The sequence below is a fragment of the Protopterus annectens genome, chromosome 5.part0 (genome assembly GCF_019279795.1).
Source record: "Protopterus annectens isolate FY-2018-M chromosome 5.part0, PAN1.0, whole genome shotgun sequence".
In the NCBI taxonomy this organism is placed as follows: domain Eukaryota; kingdom Metazoa; phylum Chordata; order Ceratodontiformes; family Protopteridae; genus Protopterus; species Protopterus annectens.
In genome coordinates this window covers 1361622540-1361649510 of record NC_056735.1, presented here as the reverse complement: position 1 = coordinate 1361649510, position 26971 = coordinate 1361622540, and the positions used below count along the sequence as shown (strand labels likewise).

The 26971-nt window shown below is 36.2% G+C and overlaps 1 long non-coding RNA gene across 1 annotated transcript in view; it reads left to right on the top strand.

Annotated features, from left to right (window-relative positions):
* The window catches only part of LOC122801672, a 1066872-nt gene extending 1040712 nt beyond the window's left edge, over positions 1-26160 (top strand). Inside the window, exon 2 of the long non-coding RNA XR_006364781.1 lies at positions 25214-26160. This is a non-coding gene — a long non-coding RNA (uncharacterized LOC122801672). The remainder of the gene's footprint in view (positions 1-25213) is intronic.
* Positions 26161-26971: the final 811 nt, after the last annotated feature.

The window sequence follows — 26971 nt, the reverse complement described above, 5'->3', positions numbered from 1 at the left end:
TCACTGCAACTAGGCCTTTACTAATATTGGTTACATCATGGGAAATCAGTGCAACTAGGCCATTATTTATATTGGCTACATCTTGAGAAATCGCTGCAACTAGGCCTTTATTTATATTGATTACATCATTGGAAATCACTGCAACTAGGCCATGATTTATATTGGCTACATCTTGGGAAATCACTGCAACTAGGCCTTTAATTATACTGGTTACATCTTAGGAAATCACTGCAATTAGACCTTTATTTATACTTATAGTTATGTGATGAACTTTTGTGTGCACAGAGCTTGATTTTTTTAATGGTGACAGCATCTTTGCTATTTATTCAGCTGAATGAATCCACATTGAATAAGATACATGAGTCATATTTGCTAAGTAGAATTTCTTATTGACCTAAGATGTCTGAACAGAATGAACAAATATTGCAAATATGTGAAGTCTTTCCTAAACAGTTATGTTTTTGAATCTAAAAGAGGAATTATATCCATTTGAAATACTCTTTCTTTAGATAAAATTAAGAATGCATTTGTTTCCATCCAGATATGCATATTATGTCCCATGAATGCTATTCAAAATATCCCAAAGTTGTACCATTACATGAAATTACATGCCATACTGCCATTACAGTACTGAAATCTGTTTTTAATGGGCAAAGCATTTCAGAAAAATTAATATCAGGCAACATTCTACAATGTATGAATCAACAGTTCTATAATTTGGGGTGACAATTGAATCTTAGCATGGCACAAGGAGTATGAAATATCCTCATAACAAATATCATGTGGAACAAATAGTCTAAGCAGCTAGAAATTGTATTAGGATGTGAGACATTTCAATGAATTCAGATTATTATCAATTGTTTCCGAAATATCAAAAAGAAAAAAACAACAACCCTTCAGTTAGCAGAACAACTACCTGCACAAGAATTGATAGAGGTTTTAAGTTTAACTTACCTACTTCATACTTTTACCTATTGGCAAGGACGCTCCGACTGACCTATTCCAGAAAATACAATATACACAAAAATATTATGACAGATCATTTAAGAAATATTCTGTATTAAAAAAGGGGAGAGAGTAAGCATACATATGGATTTTAAACTTTTGCAGAATGCAATATGCCTGGAATTATGACTGGACCAATGGAACAAACAAGTTTCTGTCTTTTCTTAGAAGAAATAGGAAGTATTTGAATAAAAAAAAGCATTAGAAGTCCATTTGTCTACAGATCCAGAGTAAAGTGCGTGGTTGATAGGCTTAGAGCTAGGGAAATGTCCATCACCTTCTTTGACTGAAAAAGTGGCTGGTGGTAATGATTCGGCTTAACATGAAAACTGTCTGTGAAAGGAACTGAATAGGTACTGATGCTTACAAGAATGCTTTAGACTTATAAGCTACCTTAAAGGACAACAGTCAAGTTTCTGTTCAAATTACTATGAACAAATATTCAAGATATGGAAGACTGACTAGGAATCCAGTATGATATAGTGACTGCAGACAATTTATTTAATCAATCATTTCAATATGACATAGCTCTAATTTATCCATACATACTGCATGCAAATTAGTGTAGTATGTTACCTAAAATGGGTGTATAGTCATTTATTAAGCTGGAACATCAAATAGCTGCAGTGTGACAAAAGAAAATCTATCAACACCAATTCCAATAAATAGATTGGGCACTAACATTGCCCCTTCAAAAGGGGAAATCCATTATCACGCTCTTCCAAGGTCCATAAATCAGGGAAATGAATACTAACATGGGTGGTGCAGGGGAGGGGAAATCCCATTAGTGCACAATGTATAGATTCACAGAACTGAGTTTTAATACATTGTTTGGGTTGAGTTATGTCTCAAAAGAACTATCAACTCAGTCAAATCTATGGAACCCATCAAAAGCATCATATCTCATGTACTTTTATTGAAAATATTTCTTTTGTAAAGTAAAGGGACAGAAACATATATAGACATATATGAAAATAAAGGAATTATAGCAGGTGTGTGTTAAGGGGAGCCATTACTGGGTTGGTGTGTCATGTGACTTTCTTTATCTTGTGACTTCAGTAAAATGTCTTGTTGAACACCCATCACATCTAACACCTCTCTACTCATTTTCTGTGCACATATATATTATTTATTACTTATTTTCCGTGTACATATAGATTATTTTGCTTCAACACCAAGCTATCAATATGCGACCTCAAAGCATTCCCAGATTAAAAAGAAATAGTTTATTTCACACTGCAGATTTTGAGCCCTTCTAATGTATCTACATATGTAGTTAATGAAAGTAGGCCACCTCTTTTAACACTGTGAAGCAGAATATGGTATGCTTTATTCTTTTATTCTAACTTCTCTCCCTAAATATGGATGTTTGCTGTGTCACATTTTGCTGCAGATGTCTGTACTTCCTCCTATGACATCCAAAAATGACTTAACCTGTGTGCGTCCATGAATTCTTTCCCTGGAGATCATGTCACTTGTTTTCCCCTATTCATTTCTAGGAATGCAGCTTCCTCTACTGTATGGTTTCCACTTAACAGGCTTTCTTTCTAAGATTCAGACATATCATTATCTTTAAATGAGTGCTACATGTGTACATAGTAAGCTAAATGTATTTCTTGAATTGAAATGGTTAAATGCTAGTTTACCTGAAGACATTTGCCTGCGTTCCTGAAGTGTGTTTGTTCCTGGCTCCTTTTCTGTTTTCCTTAATGACTAATTAGTATGTCATTTATGGATTCAAAGTAATTGCCCTGTATTATTCAGCTCTGTTATTCAGCCTTTGCTGAAATCATACATCAAAGTGCTTCCAGCTATAAATTCAGCTATCAGCTATTTTTTATTTAAAGACTGCCATAAAATTGCAATGAAAAATATTTCACTCCTGCTGACATAAGCATAATCTTTACTGGGGATGAAAGTAGTCAGTGTAGAGAAAGCTGGCTGTTATCAGAGACATGCTCATTTTGTTTTCAAAACCTTAGCATAAGGTTACAGCAGAGTGTCTATTACTCAGTTACTCTGCCATCATTTATCACCAAAATGAGAGCTATGAAGGCAATAGGTATGCTCCCCATGGACAGCTTGCCTTTTAGAACTATACCTAATTCAGTAATCACTTCAGGGCTTGCTGCCCCTTGACGCTTCTCAAAGCAAAACGCACCAGTTAGTGTCTTATTTTATCTCACACTAACCATGTGAATACAGATCACTTTATTTTTATACTCACAAGCTAAAAATCTGCTTCCTTAGTTATACAAGCTTCAAGATCTTAGGGTACCATTTATTATTGCTAATAAAAAAACATTAAGTACAACTCAGAGATTATTATTGCCTATTCACAAAAATGAACTGAATTAGAGCTTATGCATATATTTTCTTGACTTACAACTATTTATACAATACAAAAATGCTGTAACTTATATTTATATTTTGAACATTTTTTCTGATTAATAATAATTGCTTATCTAACAACAGGCGTTCTGTAATGACATTGCCCCATTAATGAAAATAATGACGGGCAACTTATAGAAAGCATCCCTGGGGCATAGGACCTAAAATCCATTACATTTTACAGTGCAGCATTGTGGATAAGTGCCAATTAAAACTGTGTATTTTAGCATCAATTTTTTTTTCAGAGCAACAACTTCCTATAGTATTTTACACAAACAATGCCCATGTACTACATAAGTCCTCAGATTATTCTACTTGTATACCTCACTTCCTAATATACCTACTATAATATATATTATAGTCTAGGTCTTCTCCTAATGCTGATTGACTTTGTATACTTATTCTGTAATTAACCATGTGTAACTATTTTTTCCTGTATATATAGGTCTCGACATGTCTTCTGCTGTATACTGTATTTTAACATATTGTTTGAAAATTCTCTGTATATTGTATTTTAACATATTGTGTAAAATTTAACTTACTGTGGAGCTTTTCTCCCTGGGCCTCTGCTGAAAATGGACCTATGTCAGACCATCCTGATCAACAAATGTAAAATAAAAATAAATAAATAAATAAACAATTCTTGAAATAATTTACTTCTTTTTATATTTTGCTTGTACTTCTGTCAACTTTCATTTGAAATATGTCATTTTTCCTTGGTCTGGGGTTTCTCAACCAAACAAATCTATCCAATAATCCACTTCTTCAATTATTTTTTTCTTATTATAGAGACAGAAAGAGAGAGAGAAATTTTCCAATGGGCATATTAGGATCTCTCCAAGGAGAGTTCCTTTAACTTCTCAGAAAAAGTATATCAGGGTAACATAAACGGCAAGCATACAATTCAGCTGTTTTATATAAAGTGTATGGGAATTATTTTCCTAAACTTTTCATGCATACTGTATTGTATTGCCTTCTTTATTGTCATGCTAATGTATTCTGTAATGTTATTATATATCAGCTCCCCCTCTCAATGGTCACTGCCTGAATCAAATAAACAGGCATAAATATGATACATTTCTTTTGTAACCTATGCTAACCTGATGCTAACACATTACAGAAGGGGCTAACACAGACAAATGATTGGTGCCAAAGCCACAGACTAAAACTAAATGCAAAAAAGTGCATTATTATCCCCTTTGGCAAAGAGGAAGTCTCTGCAAATTACAGTATTGACAGCAGCTCCCCCTCAGGCTCAGACCCAGTGGTGCGAGAGTTGAGAACACAGGTTAATAGCAATCTAAACTTTGATCACTATGTGTCCACGGTGGTAAGGAAAGCCTTCTACAGTGCATATCTCATAAGTAAGGTCATCGCATCCAAGACTAAATACGTTATAACTTCAGACCACTAACAGAGTACAACGCTCCCTTTTGCATGTACCTCACCAGACACCTACAGCAGCTGGAAAGACCACAGAGATTTCTCCCCAACAAAATTCAAGGCCTCCAAAACATAACTTACATGGAAAGACTGAAAGCCCTGTCACTGTACAATGTATCCTACAGGTTGCTGAGAGATGACTTGTGCCTGGCCTACAGAGCTGTCTCTGACTCTGCCCTAATGAAAATGCTGCACATCTGCAAATCACATGGGACAAGCGTCACTCACTCCAGGGGTCTCATCCTAGCCTGTGATTTTAACAGAACATGATGAAGGGACAGATGTATCTCCCAGAGATTGCCACTCCTCTGGAATAAACTCCTAATTCACATGAAGCAGAGCTCCTCAATAACTCTATTCAAGCACAACCTAGACAATTGGAAAGGAGACCGTAAATTCAATCCACAGGTGGTACCTATGTCCCACATGGACAGGGATAGTCAGTGCTGATCATAGACTCACTCTACTAATAATGACCATCTAACCAAGGTCAATTAAAAAGCACAGGTATAATATGGCTAGGCCTGTAAGGCCCTAGGGCCATTAGCCTAGTAACCTCCTATGAACCTATGAACCTATTTAGAGCCAGATGTTACCAGTACACATCACTGTATTTTGATTCTGATATAATATTGGCATTTTCTTGGAATTTTGGTTTACCGTATATACATTTTTGTTCTGGATATTTTTTGTTTAGCTTCCTCATTTACAGTGTTGTATATCTTCCTTATACCTATTAAATTACTTGCCATGTTGTGTTAAACTTCTTCTCTTTTATCCCTCTTCTTAAAATATTCCATTCAAAACTATTAAAAGAAGGATATCCAGACACACAAAACTCATACACACACACACACACACACACACACACACACACACACACACACACACACACACGCACACACACTCGCGCGCGCACACACACACACACACACACACACACACACACACACACACACACACATATGCACATACATGCACATATTCATTTCAACAATAGCTTTTTAAACCATATACTCAAATGCTTTATGTGTGTAGTTGTACATTATTCCTTCTGTAGGTCAGTAATTTAATACCAACTATGCATGGGGCACACTGGTACTGTGGTTAACATTACTAACTCAAGCAACAGGCTCTCTGGTTTGGTTCCTTACTGTTGTGCTTTCAATGCACAGTCTGCCTGTCCTCCCTTTGTTTGCCTAAGTTTTCTCTGCATGCCCCAGTTTCCTTCCACAGTCTAAAAATAGGCGACTTTTAAATTATCCATGGGTGCATGTGTGTGTTTGATATGGAGGAAAGACTCAGCAATCTATCCTCCAGCAAACTCAGCAGATGGCAGTGTTATTCTTGGTTTTACTATATGACATAACTTAACTCATATGTGGGGATATATAGATACAGAGCTACTGCACATGTTAAGGTTATTAATTGGATTTCTTGTCATTTCTTTTGTAGCCACTGCAAAAGAGTAATGCACTCAGAGCTAGTTGATAATGTAAAAAGCTTAAGCTCCTCCACAACCAATGCTTGAATGCCTTATTTTAAAAATATACATACTGATTGATAACAGCTGTTCTCCATTTCCATAGAATTTCTTACATGCATACACAACCTAACTTATTTATCTTTTAGTGCACATTTCCTGACTATTGACAAGTACTGTGCAACCAACTACTGATACTTTTCAATAATGCCACTTACTTCCCACTGTAAATGCTCATATGTTTTCCCAGCTAGTATCTAGAGCTATGTTAAGATATTTGTTTATAGAGCTAAGAACAAGTACATTAATTCCAAAACTGACTTTTGAATTATGTTTTGGTCTTAATGTCAATGGAATTATTTCATCAGTTCTACGTGAATGATACAAGTCACTGATACAGACTGAAAATTAGCTGCATTACTTAACCTGGGTTATAGAAAATTATTCTGACATTCTTGGCATCTTCTGAATTAATCACTGTACTTGGGTTGACTAATCTAGCAGTCCGCCAATATTTCAAAAAGTGGGCAGCTTGGGGATTCCAGATGGTTGACGCATGGTGAACACTCTGTCCAGATAGCTCCTTTTCTTTCAAGTTAAACTTACAAAAATATCCATACTAAAATTAGATATAAATGTCTACTCAAGCAAGACTAAGGGTGGTGAGAACAAAACAGTGAATGTGAAATAAATCATAGAGTGTAGATAATCTATAAACGTTTGAGTAAAGTCTGAGAACCACATGCACGGGGCCTATAAAACTCCAGTTAAGATAACAGAGGAAAGAAAAATGAGATTGACAAAATATCAAAGGAAACTGAACATATGGATCTGCAAACAACCAAGAACAAACTCTTCAAGAGAAATCTTGATGAGTAGATGGGAAACAGAAAATTCACCCCAGAGATCACTCCAGTGGCTTTACTCGACAGAGGCATTGGGAACTAAGGTTGGGTGGCACGATCCCATTGTAATCCTATGGGTTAGGCTCGTAAAGGCTCCAGGGCCATTAGCCTAGTACACACCTATGAACCTATAGAAACCAAGAAATTTACCTCAAGAGAGAGAAGCTTGAGAGGAAAAACTTGGCATCCATGTTGAGAACACATAATAACAGGTTATGATCATAGAGACCCGATCATAACTCCTTGCAGTATACAGAGTTTTATCTACTCCAATATTTACATGTTACAAGAAAAAAAAAGAAAGAAAACAAAGTGTTTTACTCTCTTTGAAAGCCAGTAAAGCACTTAGCAAGTGCTGTCACATGGACAAAAAGTAAGGTAAAAATCATCTACAGATTTTAATTACTGCCCTAATTTAAATAACTTACTTATATGGATATAGGATTATAGATATTCAATGACAGTTGAGAGTGAGGAAATGTCCCTTCCCTTATACCCAAATGCAACTAGACTTAGGGCATGTGTAATATTTGTTTCACACTACATAAGCTTGTAACGGATTTATCTTTTTTCCAGTTTTGGAGGGTAATCATGGTGGTCCATACACCACACGTATATTTCAGTCTGTTTGTCCAGTGAAGTGTTTCTGTGCCTTTAACTGTTCTTATAAAAATCATTGTTTTGTTCTGACTTCACACAAATCCATGGCTAAATAGATACAAAATACTGCTGTATTCAGTTTATTTATGTGCGTTATTAATGTTTTCTGACCAGAGTGCTCCTTAAGGATACTCTTCAGCCATAGATTGAGTTTATAATAAACTAACAAAGCATTTAAAGAAGCACTAATGAACAAAAAAGAAAAAAGAAACAAATACAAATGACTTACAAACAGGCTAGCAAGACATATTAATTTGATATATAAGTGACATGGATGAGTATGTATTCACATATTAGAAGAAAGAGGGTTCCTATCGCGTGATCAAAAATTGTAAACGGCAAACGAGTATTCAGCGAACCTGATTGGTCGAAATATCAAAACGTTGCACATTACACGGAAATCGCCGTAGGGAATATTTTCCCTTTACTTCAATGCAGTGTTACCTCAGAGTAGGAATATTTAAGTAGCGGGGGTGTGTGGGAGGCGCAGCCCCCCCCCCACATGGGTGGTGCAGGGGGACTTGCCCCCCTGCCTAAAGCGTTTAGGTAAGTATAGTTTTTTTATTTTTATTTTTTATTATATTTTCTAAATTTCAAACATCGCTCATATGGTGTCGACCATATGGTGTTTGATGTTTGAAACTTTTGAAAATTTAATATAGACCCGAAGAAAGCTAGTGGTGCATGTTGAATAGAATGAATTATGGGTAAATTGTCAGTGTATAAAGTAACAACCAATAGATAATTAGACTGAAAAGTTGCCAATATGCTGATTAGGTTCACTACTTATAAATTTCTAATAGTAAAACACTTTACTAAATAGCCCAGTGACAGTAGTGCCAAATTAAGGGTATCAGGGTCTGTCCTTTGATGTTAAAAGTTACTTTTTAGTTAATTGAGTAATACTGAAAGTAGGTGCAGACTGGTCTCGCAGATATGTGATGTCTTACTTTTGCTTATATTCTTTAAATGATCAGATGTTTGATGGTAGGATTTCCAAGACTTTGGAATGTTTGGAGGTGGTAACTGAGTTAGAGAATCTATGAAGAATGGGAGCTTTGTTGCTATGTGTAGTAGAAAATAGTTGGTAAGATGTTAAGTATTGATGAAAACTGCATATTTGAGCTGTTGCTGTTGATGGATTTATATATTAGACTGAAGAGTACTGCATCGGATCTTTTGACGATAAGGATCCAGTGGGCCCTAGAGGGATGTACAATGGTGCTGACAAGGAAATGAAAAGGGGATGAATCTACAGTAACATCTTAGCAATATTTATGGACTGAGTCTTTTTTTTTGTGAAAGAGCAGGGTAAGAAGTGTAGATCATATTTAAGCTAAGGTAAGAGGTAAAAACAGCACAGGCTTACAGTGGGAAGTTGATCTAAGTATTTAGTGGATCACTATCTAGAGTCAAGGATGGGTCAGCTATGATGCCAAGATATGTGCGGGTGATAACAGGTTCAGTGGTTGAATTGCTGATGTGGAGAACTGTGCTAGAAGTGGGCAAAGTTAAGTAATGTTATGGCATGTTAGAGGGTGCTGCAGAGCAAATAGTTGGCTTTGTTGAGGTCTGGAGTAGCTTGCTTGTATTGCAGAAGCAGATAGAGACTGCCAGATTAGGATGAGAGTTCTTTTATAATAGGGTTGCAGTTATAGTTATAGGAGTATATGAAATTGATAAGATTATCAACACACATGGCAAAGTCCAAGGTGCTGTTTACAGAAGGGAGGTTATTTATAGAGGGTGAAAAAAGAGAATGGGGGCAACAGGACAGAGCCTTAGGATACCTCTGAGAAAATATCGCTGTAGAGGAGTATGAGTTTTCTAATTTGACGTGAACTCATGTATTTCCAACTAGCTTTGAAACCAGGACAACAATGACATATCAAATCTGCAGGAGTAGACAGCTGAGGAAAAACAAGAAGTGATTTATATGGGAGGATGGTGTAATGGTTAAGGTGTTTATCTTACAAACATAAAGTGTAGGATTTGATTCTCACATGGGGTAATTGGCTAGGCTTAAAAATGACCCACATGGGGAGTTAGCATAGTACTAATCTATGAACATATGAATCTATAAAATGCTTTCAATAAGTCAATGAGCATTTTCCTAGTAGGTAACAACTCTGAGAAAAGAATCCCTCACAGTAAGTACAGCAATAAGAGCTATGGCCTATTGTGAATCTATGTTTGTTAGGGCAGATGTTTTATTTGTAATTGTAATCAGTGGTTTATGTACACTCTCATTTCTCTAGTAGTTTTCCTAGATAAGATAGAAGTGAAATGGACTTATACTGCAATGCATTGGATGGAGAATTATGTTTTGGTATGAGAATTATGGTGGCAAATATCCATGGATTTGGGAAGAGTTTGTGTTTTAGGGAGAGATTAAAGAAGAGACACCATTGATGGGCAGTATAATGTGTTCATGTTTTTATAAACTAGGGGCATAAGTCATCCATACCAGGATTTCCACACTGGGGGGGGACAGTTCAATGACTTATATGATTCTTTACAAAGACAGGAGAATTGCATGTATGGCAATACCACATGTCTGTGTAGTATTAGATTACTGCTGTTGGGAGGCGACTGATTTGGAGGGGAGGAAAAAAAACACTGATAAGTGTTTATGGCCATATGTGAGGCTGGATTACCCCAAGGAGGCTGTAATAACAATTCTAGGCTAAGGATATATCACTATTTTAACAAAATAAATTAATCAATTAAATGAATGAGCTAGTACATGTACAGTTTTGTAACTGATGTTTCTGGGAAAACTACTTCTCTGTACATGGTAAATTAATTTTTAATGAGTTTACTCATTTTAGAGTTTTAAAATGTTTTGATTTTGTTCTATAGCAAAACTTAAAAAAATAATATTTGGAGTTTTACTGTTTATTCCAATGGCCTTTTCTGCCAGCTTTTTCATTGTTTGGATTTGAAACATGTAAAATAAGACCACTGAGTAATAGCTCTAATTTTAATGTTGCCGCAAGCTCTCATTCTCATGGTTCTGTTGCTCTGGACTGCCATCTTTATCACTGGGTGGGTCAGAGATATGCAAAAATAGGAGCATATGCAGTCACCAAATCAAGACATACAATGGTCCTCAGTCAGTGTTTATGTTAAAGGATCCTTAATAGAAGGAATTCATCTGACTGGTTCATTCCCAAGAATTAAAACAAAAAAACTGTTATTCACTTTATGCTTAATCATAGGGGTTCTGCTACTAAGTTTATGGGAGATGTTTGCTACCAGGGAGCCCTAAGCCACTCCATTCTTTTCAAGATGCACAGCCACCCAGTTTTTGGATCTAAATTTAACTCAAATATTCTGTTCTCTATCTTCTCTGCAAGCTCACCCATGCACTCATCCAAAAAATTCCATTTTGAGCTAAATCTTTCATGAGAAAGTAATTCCTAATTGTAATCAATGAATAGCTACAAACCCATAACAAATATGAGGTCTACATTATGTGATCGAAAAATGTGTTAATTGAACAAGTTTTCATTGATACATAAACAAGAGACACATTAATTGCCAAATAGCCACTTCAGCTAATTTTTTCCCAGGGGAAAAAAAACACTTGGCTGTCATCGGTGATTTGCCCTTTTCCCCTCTATAGTGAGATCTTGGAGTTGGTATATTTAGTTAGGGGGGTTGAGAGCAAAGCTGCCCACTTGGTATGGATTGAAAGTTTGTTTTGTTTTTCTTTAACCAAGCAATTTTTTCCCCTGGGAAATAATTTGCTGAAGTGGAAATTCGGTGATTAGTATTTTCACCGTTTATGTGTCAATGAACACGTTTTCGATGAACACATTTATCTATCACATAATATAGACCCTAAGTATGTAGAGCTGAAGAAATGTACTAGGATGAAAACCCTCATCTTGACTCTATCTCACCATCTGCTTCTGTATAGCACAAAGACTTTTAATTGTAATGGTTGTGCATGGATTCTATTTTCAAAAGTCTATTTTCCTGTGTTTCCACATGGTAAGTCTTTAGGAGTGCTAAAGTTGTTAAAGTAAATCTCCAGTTGTGCTTAATTAGCATAGAAGGAGATTTCATCTCAGACAATTTCAGCTTTCATTAGTTGTGTAACTTTTACACAAAATGGGGTTTATATACACTACTCCCTATTTTGTGAAATTAAGGGATTTCATTTGAAGTTCTGTATGACTTACTCCTTCTCTCTTAGGGTACCTACCAAGCAGAGAAGACTTGATGCTCAGTATAAATATATATATATTCACTTTGAATCATCGAATGTTCAGAACATCGACATTCTGATCATCGAGACCAGAACATCGATGTTCAGAACATCAAAGGTTCAAAATGAACCACACAAACAACAAAAAACTTACAAAAACTATCTTCGCCCCCCCCTGCACCCTCATGTGGGTGGCTACACCCCGCCACACACCCCCTACTTTAATATTCCAACTCCGAGATCGCACTGCAGTGGGGTAAGAGAAATCTCCCATTTACCGCTCTATGTGGTAGCGCTGAATGGGAGATTTCCTGTACCCTACCTGCAATGGCAACACTCAGATGGCACACACGCACACACAAACACACACACACACACACACACACACACACACACACACACACACACACACACACACACACACACACACAAAACATGCAGAGCACCTTCTGCCCTGCATACACACCCAAAAATCTACAATTTCACTTACCTGACACTTCCACTTTAAACCTTCGATGTGCTGAACGTCGATGTTCTGGTCTCGATGATCAGAACATCGATGTTCTGAACATTCATTGATTCAAAGTGGAACCATATATATATATATATATATATATATATATATATATATATATATATATATATATATATATATATATATATATATATATATATATATATATATATTTTATATATATATATATATATATATATATATATATGATTTAGCTAAAAGTCACTGAAAAAAGTGCTAGCAACATGCTGTTTTTAGGAAAAAAATATTGGGTGAAGTATATCACTCCAAGATGGAACATTTACTTGTTCTACATAATATTTTTTAACAAGGTTCAGTAATATTTGGCATACTATTGTGATACGTGTTATTATTTTCCCAGTCAACATCAAGGAAGTGAAGACCACCCACCAAAATGGTATTTATATCAATTGGTAGTGGCAGTCCATCTCTGTGTTAGTTAAAAATGCATTGTGGTAGAAATCATAAATATTTATTTTACACTTCCTTACTGAAACCTGAACTGTTCACATTTTTCAGATGTTTAAAGTATTGGAATTACTGACAGACTCATGACAAATAGACACTAGTATAATGACAGGACAGACGTGATCTCCAGCTATGCTCTACATTAGAGCTGCAATGTTGTGGAAAAAAGCATTCACCTAGAACTTGCAGGATCTTCTCAATAAAGTGAGAAATATCAGTTGGCCTTGATAATAGAGGATCTGAATATGCACATTGGGACAGACAGAACAGGATATGAAGATTGCTGGGACAGACAGAATAGGATATGAGGATTACTGAGACAGACAGAATAGGATATGAGGATTGTTTGGGACAGACAGAATAGGATACGAGGATTGTTTGGGACAGACAGAATAGGATACGAGGATTGTTTGGGACAGACAGAATAGGATATGAAGATTACTGAGACAGACAGAATAGGATATGAGGATTGTTTGGGACAGACAGAATAGGATATGAGGATTACTGAGACAGACAGAATAGGATACGAGGATTGTTTGGGACAGACAGAATAGGATATGAGGATTGTTTGGGACAGACAGAATAGGATATGAGGATTACTGAGACAGACAGAATAGGATACAAGGATTGTTTGGGACAGACAGAATAGGATATGAGGATTGTTTGGGACAGACAGAATAGGATATGAGGATTACTGAGACAGACAGAATAGGATACGAGTATTGTTTGGGACAGACAGAATAGGATATGAGGATTGTTTGGGACAGACAGAATAGGATATGAGGACTGTCTGGCTTTGCATGCTTGGGAAAACAAGAATAATGAAGCCAGGGCAGCTGCAGTACTTTGTCTAGGAAATGGCATAAGGGTTGCCAACACTTTGTTGACAAGACAGTCTGAGATAGCTGACTTGGGCAGTCCTGTGATGGCGTGAAGTCCCAGATAAACTGACAGTATTAGTGTTCAGAGCCACAGCATGGTGCCTGCTGAGAGTGTGCATGCATCAGGGTACAGCCCTGAACACACTCATATTCATACATACTACATCATTAAACAAGCTGCAGGAGATAGATCAATAAAGAAATGATCTGCACTTGACATGGCACTACAAGCAAAATGAACAGCAACTTCAACAAATGCTAGGTGACTGGAAGACAAAACTGAAGGCAAATGGGATGAAAGTGAGTAGAGATAAAACAGTTGTTATTTCAGTAAATGGGTGAATGCAAAGAAGCTTAAGCTGAGGCAGGAAAGAGCACAGGAGAACAAGTTATTTGGCTTTGTGCACTGAGGATGTGAGTCACACAATATTGCCAAAGACATAAAAAGAATGGTATACAATGAAAGCAAGAATGGGAGAGAGATGAAGTGCCTGAAATGGGTAGTAGGATCCACACTGCTGATCAAATAAAAGGTGAACAATTATAGCAGAAGGCAACGTACTCCACAGTTTCATAGAAGGTCAAGGAGAGCATAATACAGAGTGAAATCAGGAGACAATTTGGAAAAGTAGATTTGGAAGATACGGGAAGAAGGCAAGACAGCTAACACTACGTCCCCACCCTGAACACAAGTGGTAAAAAGGTGGCTGATGATGATGGTATTGATATTGACAGTATACTACAGGCAGAAGAAGAATTGAGTGAATAACAGTGTCTTAGTAGCTCAGTTTGTTAAATGCTGTGTGTGTGATGTACATTTTGGATGGTGCAGTGAGGCAGCTGTAGCATTGTCGCCTCACAGCAAGAAGTTTTCTGGTTCAATTCTCAGCTGGAGTGCCTTCTGTGTGGAGTCTGCATGTCCTCCCTGTATTTGTGTGGGTTTTCTCTGGGTACTCCGGTTTCCTCCCACGTTACAAAGACATGCATCTGGAGCATTTCTTCCTGGGCCTCCACTGAAAATTGACCTTGTTCCAAGTCAGATTTTTCCAGTAAACAAATGTTTAATAAATAAAAGTAAATTAACATTGGTACCACTCCTTCTGATACATGATTTTAAAAGGAACAAATTGGAAAATAATATTAATCACTAAATAAATGCAGGACATTAGTACTGCAAAGGAAACAGAAATATGATCAGAACATATGCTTGTTATGTGTCTCTGATGTAAATACCTTTAATACTTCCCTTTCTACTTATTTATAATCTACCAAATTACTTTTAATTTCTCATGGTGATACAAAAGCCACAGAACATTAAGGCTTTATTCTGTAAGAGTAGACCAGTGTTATACATCTCAGTACAATAAATGTGTGTTCTTTAAGATCTTTGTAACTGTAATTTTTAACTAATTGAAGACATGTTTTATAAGTGAACGTTGATGACATATCTAAGTCAGCGTCTGTGAAAGACTTTTGCTATTTTCATACTATGCTGTCCTGAATTATCATCCATTTCTCATCATTCTAATTATTTATTTCAATGTGACATTACGTTCTACTCTAGAATAGTCAGGTGCATAAAAATGTCTTAATCCGTTTATCTATTCTTCATTCTTGGTTCAGCAAAATCTGCAATATAAACATCTCCTGTAGGCATATTGTTTCTATTTGCCTTTTCATATGCTTAGATCATTCTTACATTTATTGTAAGCTATATGGTAAAAAGGTTAGTGTTGTGAAAACACTTGTGTATCTGACTAAAGGGAATGCTTTTCCATCTTTCATGCCTTCAGTAAAAACTGTTCATTTTTTTCTCGTTTTTCATTTTTCTGAAACTGCATTTTAATGTTATTATATCAAATTTCAAATTCTTATATCTGAACGATATTAAATCTCTTTGAATTTGGCTGTGATAGTCTTGCCTGGCACAACACATAACATATTGTTTTGCACTGTACAGTCTCGCACTTCAGGGAGTTTATATGTTATATTCTTCAGCATTAACACAGCACATAAAAGTGTCTCTTATAATGAGCCCATGAAACTGATCTTATCATATTTTTTAAGAAGACAAATAAACATCAGAAGTGATATGCCTTGTGACTGGCAAAACCTTGACTAAAAGAAGGGATATCGTTTCCAGGCTTACAAAACAAATTAAACGTATTTCTTAAGTATAGTTTAATATAAAATAAGAATTATCAGCACACTTATCACACCTTCTACAGCTATATAAGAAACTATAGCAAAACTACCTCCAGCTTGATACATTTAACCTGCATTTTGAAACTCAGTGAGGGAAAAGCTACTTTCTGTTTATGATACTATACTTGTAAATAGATTCCACTTTCGACTAATTTTGCATTCTTATGTTACTTGTTTTTGCTGTTATAATGCTTCTATCCTGTATTCCTTCATTTTGATATAACTGTATGTTTTTCTCTTTTTTACTTGTGGATGATAACGGTCCATAAAACAACCTACATACCAGCTTAATAAATGTAACAAATAAATCTAGTATCTTTACAACATGAAGTCACTAACAGTGTGTTTTCCTTGTATGCACTGATAGTAATTGACTGTGGTATTCTTTTCAATATGATTGCATAATTGGGGGGGGGGGCAGTATATTTAAGTAGGGGGGCATGGACAATGACCATCATGCTTGCAATTCATGGAGGCCTTCCTCCTGAAAAAAATGTCCTTTGTGGTATTTTTCTATCTGCTGAAGTTTTGACTGTTTATCTGGTTATAGCTTCAGTGTGTAGTAACTCAGGGAGATATAATAAAAGTGAAAAGTGCATAATGCACTTTACATTTCAGTCTTTTTCATAAAATCACTTGTGTGCATGAGCAGGTAAGCTTTATGTGTTCATTACTTTCCTATCAAATGTTCTCCTGTCTTCAAACTCTTCACATTACTATTCATATACGCCTTTATTTTAAATAGCAGCGTTTCCTTTTCTGACACTGTAGATTACATTCTAATTATCATTCAAGTCAGAGTTCCTATATAATTCTTTAGGCATTGTGACAAGCTAACTCATTTGTATTGACTGTATAACCAGCGCCACAGTTCACTTAGGCCTCTCTTTTCTGATTAGACGCCAGGTACATATCAAACTAATGATCAAAGCCATTTATATGCTTTCCTCTTGAGTTACCTTTTAGAAAACAAACTTCTAGTACTTGTCCACATTACGTGAACATAAGAATCATTGTTTGTTTACAGTTTTGCTTTTCTTTAAGGTTTCAGTATCTTTTGCTCACCAACTGATTATTTACAAACTCTCATGTATACTTTAGTACACTCATTTTGATGATAATATAAATGAGTTACGTAGGATTGAAGTTCCTTAGTGGGCTACTAATCTGTGAAGATCCTAGAAAGCCCAGCCTGACATTCCCATGGTATTTTTAGCCCATATATTTTGCATATGAAAAACACAGAGTAGGGCAGAGCAGAGGATATGTTGAGATATTTACTTGTTACCCCCACTAAACTTGTTTTCCATTCTTTTTTTTTTTTCCAAAAAATTTCATAGGTGTATATTAGGCTAATGGCTACTGGGCCTTTATCAGCTTAGCCATGCTACCCAAATGTATCCCACAAGTGTTTATGCCTTAGAGGTCATTTTGATGGTGCATGTTAGTTAGGGCATACTTTAATGGTCATTGCTGTCCATCAGAGACATAGGTGTCAGATCAGGGTTGAATTTCCGATTTCCATCCATTGTTCCAAGTTGCCTTGAATAAGGTTAGTGAAGGGCTCTATTCTACATGGATGGGAAGTCTTTCCCAGAGAATGGAGATTCACTGAGGTACACGGCTGTCCATACAACATGTCCTATTTAAGTCACAATCAAAGTTTAAATCATTAGATCTAGCATATCCTGTGTTGTTTGTTGTGCAGGCATGCAAAAGCTCCATCAGGACAGAATCCAAGGATATTTTATATGCCCTGCATAAATCACCTCTCAGCAGTCTGTAGGAAGCAGAGTACAGAGATAGGGCTTTGAGGTGCTGTGCAGAAGACATTGTGTTTATGCTGTGTGCTTCTTTTATGAGAAACCTCTGTGAAGGTTGCAGTTATTGCATATGCCTGATTAGGTACCTACTGATTGGGGCATCATTCTCAATGAGGGGTCTGATGAGGGCTGAGGACAGTGACATGATATCTTCCCTGGACCTAGATGACATGCCCTTACTTATACGCTAAGTAACAAAGAATGATTTTATTTCTACCTAAGACACATTGGTTGAAAGCCAAGTTGCTATCTACATGAGTTACCAAATCCCTAACTGCTATATCTATTATTAGGGTTGTTTTATCAATGAGGTAGTTGCCCTGGGTGGCCAACTGTGGCTTTGGCACCAGTCAATTGTCTGTGTTAGACCTAACTGTAAGATGTTAATATCTTTGGGGGTTCTATTATTGTTCCTAGCTTGCAATCATCTGCAAACTCGGTAGGCCAGAGGCACTTGACATTGGCCATCACTTCTGAAAAATAAATGCCAAACAGGAGCACACCTCACATAGAGCTCTGAAGGACTCCAGTGGTGACCATCCTCTTTATAGAGGTGGTCTCTCCAATCCCACCTTCCTGGCTTCTATCTGTGAGCCAGCTGGCTGTCCAGCGAGTTACATAGAGGTTTAGGTCTAACTCCATGAGTTTGTTTAAAATGTCTGAATGGGTATTCTATCGAATGCCTTGGCTCGGGCAAGGTAGTTAGCATGCACCATTTTATCATCACCCATTGCGTTGGTGACCTTTTCAAAGAAGCCCACCATGTACAGTAGGCACAAGTTCCTTTTGACAAAACCAGACAGGGTTGGATCCAGTGTCTGAAGGTTTCCATTGCTGTTGTTGATAATTTCCATGATAATTCTTTCCATGGTTTTCTGTATGAGAGTAATCAGACTAATGGGTATGTAGTTTTTGGGTTTGGTTGATGGTCCACCCTTGTAAAGTGGGATAACTGCTGCAGTCCTCCGTTCTCATGGTACAAAGCCTGTTTTGAAGCTATAGTTGAAAAGTAACTCAAGTGATCTTAATAGGTCAGATTTCAGCCTATTTAAGATGTATTCTGAGATATTATTGAAGGCCATTAAAGATGTATTCATGGCCTTAGACAGCGCATCTAAGACATGCTCATTACTGATGGCTTTTTGGCCTGGGCTGATTTTATTACCTCAAAAATTGCTTTGTTGGACTTGATTAGTTCTCTTAGTTGTCTGTTCAGTTTGATGAGATTTTTGTTTTATCTTTTTTTTCGTGTTACAGTTAGTATTTATAGCTGCAGCTTTTTTCTTTTTTTCTTTCTATTATTGTGCAACCAGTTTATTTTTGGATTCTACTAAAGTGGTTTCTGTAGTTTTTGGCTTACTTCTGGTAGGCACAGTAGCCTCTATGCAATCATTGACATGGTTGTACAGACCATCTGTGAATAATTCCACGTAGGCTGCTATATTGTCTGGAGCTTGAACTTTTGACTGGTTATCACTAAATAAAAGGGGGTTTGCCTTGGAATAGTTTCTAACTGTAGCAGGGTTTGTTAGGGATACAGAAGAGATTCTTATTTCAAAGAAGACTGCTTTGTGGTCTGACCTTACCAGAAAGAACAAGACACTGGGGTGGGGGTAGGGTAGCATTCACCCATATTTGAGAGCACCAGGTCCAATATGTTTGTACCTCAAGTGGATAGACATACTAACTCATCCATTGTGTCAGTGTTTACAAAGTCTAGGAATCTTTGCGCCTGTAAATTTGGGGTCGTGTAGGATTCAAAGTTTATAGTGTGATAATTAAAATCCCCTATGAATATGGCATTTGGTTGAATAGTGAGTGTCTCCAGTAGCTCTAAGTTTGAGTTATTGCTTTCATGGGACATAGAGTATGAGCTATAGCTTGTTAGGATATGATATGGGACTTTATCTATGATAATCTGTAGGTGGATGAACTCCAGTACATCATCCTGTCTAACTGATGATGATGATGATGATATAATAATAATAATAATAATAATAATAATAATAATAATAATAATAATAATAATAATGTCCATTTGTTAACCATGTAGGCCCACTGGACACAGAGACCCTCTTCAAAAACAACCCAGGCGTAATATCTGGTTATGTGACTTGTTCATTGTCAGAGTATACAAACTACACCTTAACCCTCTGCACTAACAGCCAGACAATTACACTGAAGGACAACCTGAGGGCCTCTACCAACCTAGAGGTATGCTTGTTATTGATGTAGATTGAGATAACTTCACTTTAAGTCCTTATCTCTGCAGTTGCTGGTCTAAATGTATATAAGGCACTGAAGTCTTGCACTGCCAGGGTACTCTCTGTGGCTTTAAACCATGTCTTGGTAACTGCACAGATGTCTGCATTTTCCAAGGTGAGGAAAGCTTGGAGGCATTGGAGCTTCTTGTTTAGACTCCTAGCATTGAACAGTAACACCTTTTGATTTCCTTGGATATGTTTTGCTATGTTGGAAGGTAAAAGACCAGGTTAACTGTCCTGAAGGCTCATTTTAAGCATAGCTAGTAACCTGAGGTCAGAATCAAACCCTGTACTTTATGTCTATGAGGTGAAGACCTTAACAGTTATGCCAAATCCACCCTTTAGGCAAGCAGTCTGCAGAATATTACATACCTAACCAATAACCAGATAGTGACCAAAGGTGAAGATCAAACCCTATACCTTGTGTCTCTGATGTTAACACCTTAATGATTATACCTATCCCCAGCAAGATTCCCTAATCAATTAAATTCTCTGTAATATTAACATCATCAAAGGAATAAGTAATGCATTGACTGCAGTGCATAAAACTTTGAGTTATTTATCAGCTATTAGAACAAGGACGAAAGAGAAATGACTAACTTAAGTCTACAGGTCTATATTATTTTTCAATGCTTATTATTTGCATTATGTATAACTTTATAATTAGATTTCAAACTTAAGCATAATGCAATTAGTAAGAGATATAAAATGCAATTCCCTATATTTTAATAAAATTCATCCCTAAGCTCTTTCTGTGCCTACATTAAAAATGTAAGTAGTGTTTTGGATGCAACAGCAAATGCTTTTGTTTCTTGGCCGCTTCCAGTGAAAAATGCAAAGGATATAAACAGAGGATCTTAATTTATTTATTTAACATTTGTTTACTGGGAAAGTCCAACCAGACAATTGCCCTTTTCAGTGGAGGCCCGGGGAGAAAGGCTCCATTTAATAAAGGAACATAGTAAAGCACAGCATACCAATAACTATAAAACAGTGGGATTAATAAACAAAATTGTACATATAATACATTGAGAGATTTTGTAAATTCTTTCCTAGTACTGAATAAATAATCAATAACAATAGAGAGCATGAGGTTTGACAAGGGTAGTTACTTTAGGCTATTAGAAGTGGTCTTATACAGTTAAGCAAGGTGGCACAGATGAAGAGTTAGGAGCAAGGTAGAACAGTGGAGTGTGCTATCCTGGGGAGTTGCAGGAACAGAGCCAGGAGCTTGTAAGGTGGCTTTGTAGGAGCTTTTTAAAGTGTATTGTTGAGGGGGTGGTAACTAGTGAGTTTGGTAGGTGGTTCCAAAGCTTGGAAATGTAGTTGGAAAAAATAATTCACCTGCTGAGTTTTTTGATTTAGTGATTTGTAGGAGTTTGTTGTTAGAGAGAAGGGATCTTCATAGGTTCATAGGTTCATAGGTAGGTACTAGGCTATTGGCCCAAGGGCCTATGTAAGCCTAGCCAACAAGGTTCCCTGGCTTACACCACCCAAGAAAGTTATTTTCCTGTGCCACTGTTGAGCAGAGACACAGAAGTGATCCCCGGGGTGTATTTCCTATTTCCCATCCACTCATCAAGAATTTTCTTAAAGAGTACTAATGAAGAACTTTGCTTGACATAGATGGTTAGCCTGTTCCAAAGTATCGAAGTCTCTGGGACAGGAATCTATCCCTCCAGCATGTACTGTTTATTATGGTGACAAGGTTTAGGTCCCTATAGTGTGTAGCTCAGAGGGATTGGGATTTCTTTAGGTGTAGCAAGGAGCTATAAGTAGTTACTTTAGGCTATTGGAAGTGGTCTCCTAAAAACCCACCTTACAGTGTCTTGAAACAGAGTCGGGCTGAATGATGTCTTTGAGGGCTGGGGTGTTTTCAGGGTGGTGGATAATTTTATGAGCTAAGGTTAGTTGGTTGAAGTGTAGGAGCTGGTTTAGTGATAGACAATGATGTGACTTGTAAGAGGTGTTGGTGGCAAATTTGGATATTTTACTGTAGCAAGCTTCAAGTTTTGCAAGGTTGGTTTTACAGAGATTTTTTAGGAATGGGGATGCATATAGGAGTGTAGATAGTAGTTGTGTTCTAGCAATTGTAATGTTTGTACTACTAGTTAAAATTGTTTGTTTCTGTATAGGATGCTAAGTTTTTTGTGAACTTTTTAATGGTTTGGTCTGTATGGAGGTTATTTCAGGGTATTGTCAATTACAACTCCAAGCAGTTTGCTATGGGTAGTTGGAGTGACCATGTTTTTTTTTTTTTTTTTTTTTTAGAGAGGATGTGGAAGATCGCGGGGGGAGAAGTGATTCTAGAGGGGTAGAAGAGTAGTAGGTGTGTTTTGCTGGGATTTAGTATAAGCTGGGAGTTGGTTAGCCAGGTTTCTACAGATAGAAAGGAGTCTTGGGTAATGGTTTGAAGTTCTTTGAGGGATGCAGCAGAGGATATCAAAGTGGAGTCGTCAGCATATTGAATCATGCTGGCATGGGGTGTGGTGGAGTGAAGCTAATTGGTAAAGAGAGAGAATAGAAGGGGTTCAAGGATGGAGCCTTATGGGATCCCTAAATTGACTGGGAAGAGGGGTGAGAGGCATTGTTGCCACTGGACTGCTTGCTTGTTGACGGTCAGTTAGGTAGCTTTGAAACCAGGCAATAGCAGTATGGCCGAGGTTATGGGAAGAAAGGACTGCAATGAGTTTAGAGTGACTGACCAAGTTTAGAGTGATTGACCATGTCAAATGCCTTTGACAGGTCAAGGAATATGGCTGATACAAATTTGGAGTTGTTTCTGTGTTGGTTAACTATGTAAAAGACAGTCGGGTTGTTGTGGTGCTATGTGCAGGACAAAAACCATGTAGGGTAGGGGATAGGAGATTTTGTGAGAGGAGTTATTCCATGAGTTGGGTGTGTACTACTCTTTTCAGGATTTTAGATAGGGGTGAAAGAATGGCAATGGGGCTACAGTTAGTGAATTCCCGAAAGCTACCACCCTTTAGACCTTGTCTCTGCAGTTGCTGGTCTAAATGAGTATAAGGCACTGAAGTCTTGCACTTAATTTTCATAAAAAAATATATTGGAAATAAATGCAGTTCATAATGCAAATGCAATAAATGCTTTGATGGTATTGTAACAAAATTAACTGTTTTAAATCACTTTAAGATTGCCACCCGACTTGCTCCCATGGGTATATTCAGAAATATATCTAGATCTCTATATTAGTGTGTGTGTGTGTGTGTGTGTGTGTGTGTGTGTGTGTGTGTGTGTGTGTGTGTGTGTGTGTGTGTGTGTGTGTAAGTGTGTGCTCAGAGAGAATTTAGTATCATTTAAACATCCTCTGGAACTGTAGAATTTCAGATGTTTCGGCTTCAGTGAAACATTTTTTTTACTTACAAAGATAGGCACCACTCATATCAGCAGTTCAACATTATCTTCACCTTGACAAAATTAGTTAGTAAATGTCATAAATATCTATGAAATCTCAAGGATTTAAAATTGCAATTATGCCAGTATCTTGGCAACTTGTTTTAAATTTTAACAACCATTAACTAGCATAACTGAAATGAAAACAATAATATCTGGAGATTAAGCATATATATAAAAAATAACCAGTTTGCTTTTCCCATTCAAATGTTAATAGTTAATGGTACCATATGCCATATGACCAACATTATTCTTGAAAACAAGTTAAAAATCCACAATAAACTGAGACTTGGAAATTGGCATACTATTGTGCATAGTATGATATTAAATAGCTTTAAGACTTGAAGTTTCCAGAATTTCATGACATTACTGACAATGCAGTTTACCTTCACTATGTGGCTTATTTAAAAAATGCAAAATTAATGGTGATGGGAAACAATGTATTTCTTAAAAGATGGTGTGAAACCTTCTTGTTCTCTTTTTGTATAATAAACCACAACAAAGCTGTTGTTTTAAGTAAGACATTAATGCTGGAAAAATTATCAGTTTAATGAAAGTTGATGAAAGAGTTGAGTGAGATTCAAAAATATTATTATGTATTAACTGTTGCCTCCAGCTAGTAGCCATGTCATCTGAAATGTCATTTAGTAGATGTAATCCAATAATGGCATTTCTCCTATTCTGTTATTTCACTGTCAGCAATAAAATAATGCCTTTCACAAATTCATTGACTGGTTACCACAAATTGACACTATCACTCATAAAATATTATTGCTGGAAAATGTACAGAATCAACAGCAACTCTTTTTTTTTTTTTTTGTTAAGATGTAGCATCATCAGAAAGCTATGCTATATACTATAAGGAATCATTCTCTGACCACTAGCTACAGAAGGTGAAGTGGCACATTAGAACATGAATGGATTACAAGAAGAAATAATTTGAAAGCTACATAGTAACCCAAGAAAATAAATCTTTATACAAAAAGAGAACAGGGAATATTATATTTAGATTCCAAATGCTATATCACATTCCATCCCAAATAAAGAAGAACTGCAAATCAGTGTTTTCTGGACAACCATGGCATATTTGTAATACCGGTCCTTGTTCTACTGTCATTCCATATTTTTGTCAGCTAAATAGCTTCATTAGTTATTTCTGTCTTCAGTTTGCAACCAAGTGTAACACATTTTGTGCTGCATGCTTTATAGCTTTCATATGCATATGTATTTCTGGCATGAAGACCTTAAATAACTTTCCTTACAATTTTAATCTGCATTATACATTTTAAGTGGTGCATACCACACTATAAAAAGTAGAAATACAGAATAGCAGAATTAAAACATTCCATAATATGGAAGAGTAATGGATACTGGACCACTATTTAAAAATAACTACCTGAAGGTAGAAGAATATCCAGACTGAATGCAGTTCTCCTTTAAGACCATTTGTCGGAAATGTATAGCCATGCACCCTAATGGCCTTTACATTATTTTTTTTTATCTTTCTTTCTGTCTTTCAGAGTGTGCCTAGGAATATTGCACTTTTCTACCTATCAGGATCCTCTACCGTAAGGATTGTCCTTGAGAGCTTCCATTTTTCTGTTGTTTTACTTTATAACACAGTGTTCCATTGGCATAATATTTGCATCGTGCTGTATGTGTACCTTATTGTATTGATACAATGTATGAAAATATGTATAACAGCTATACTTGTCATTTGTACGTATGGTTTTATGAAAACTGAATTTACAGAGCTTTTCAGGCCATTACCTCTTTGCTTTTCCTGAAGTAGTAGCATTCTGTTGAATAGGTGATCAAGAAATACTGTACTAACAGCGTTTTAAATAAGAGGGGTAGTTGATGATGAAAGTTGATGTTAGAATGCAGAGATCCTAAAGGCTTTAGTTATGTGCTGACTAGTCTTTATAAAACAGAAATGGCTATAAAATAGTTAGACCATATGCTATAATACAAAAAAATGTAGAAAGAATGAGGTTCTGAACTAGAGTCTGCTAAAATACAATCAAAAACTAATTGCCCACTGATTATGACTGCAAACATCAGCATAGCATTAGAGCAAATGTTGGTATAAAATCAAATTATTGGCTATATAGAAACTAAATTCATCAATACAGCAGTGATAAAAAGTTGGCATTTAGCTAGATGTCTAGAAAGATCATATAGTTGCTAACATGCATGTGATTTTCTTCAGTTTATTGATGTGCAATGTATACATAGATGACTGATAAAATATTTTTGCCAGTTTCAGACATAAGAATGTACAAAGCAGAAATGTTTTTGTATGGCTACTGTAAATGTGCAAAGATTATTGTTGGAAAGCAGAAAATCCTCACTGTTACAACATGTATTGAATCAGATATTAAATATAAGTCACAGTTAAATGTTTGTGTCACATTAAGTAATTAAGCAAGGAAATAAAATAAGGAATAAACTGATTTTCAAATCAGTCACAATGTTTGCTATTTACTCACTGGACATATATAACAGCTTGATGCTAATAATTTATTTTTCCAGATTCTATAGCAGTGCTGTAATAAACACATCCAATTTTTTCTTTTTTTATTATATCACAGACAAGCTGTAATCCATATTTCTGAAAAATTCAATTTTTTTGAATGACCTTTTAACTTTACCTTTTCTTGAGTGTTTTATTTATAGAAATGTAACTACCCGCATTTTCTTATGGGGTAGAATATTGACTTGCATTGCCTAATTAGAATACTTATCTTTAATACACAGAAAATTCGGTTTGATAGCTGTAGGACAATTATCTATAAAGGCATCTATGGATATGACTCTTTGGCGTTTTGACATTTTTTTTTAATTTAATTAAACATCAAAGAATGCTTTCTCCTTCTTCTCTGAGGTCTTATTATGCTACTATTTTAAACCCATTTCCGTATGACCAGTTTCTTAGACAATTCATAGTTTCCCCCTAACTGGGAAGTTGACTGTAAAAATTAGTAATATCCTCATCTCACAGAGATGCAAGTGTTAGATATAACACTGTCTTTATTGCTAGATATGACTTCTCCAGTTGATCTTCAGGTTATCATGTTGTCTACTCTAACTGTTGGCAGCCTTCCGTGTCTGAAGCATATAAGAGAACGCATGCTGCATTGGTTTGATTTATCATGATGCAGCGGATGTAGAGTTTTCTTTATAACATCATGACTAAACAGCTTTTACTATCATACCAATTTCAACATTTTCCTTTATTACTTTAAACAAATTCTTATTATGAAAAATGTGATTCA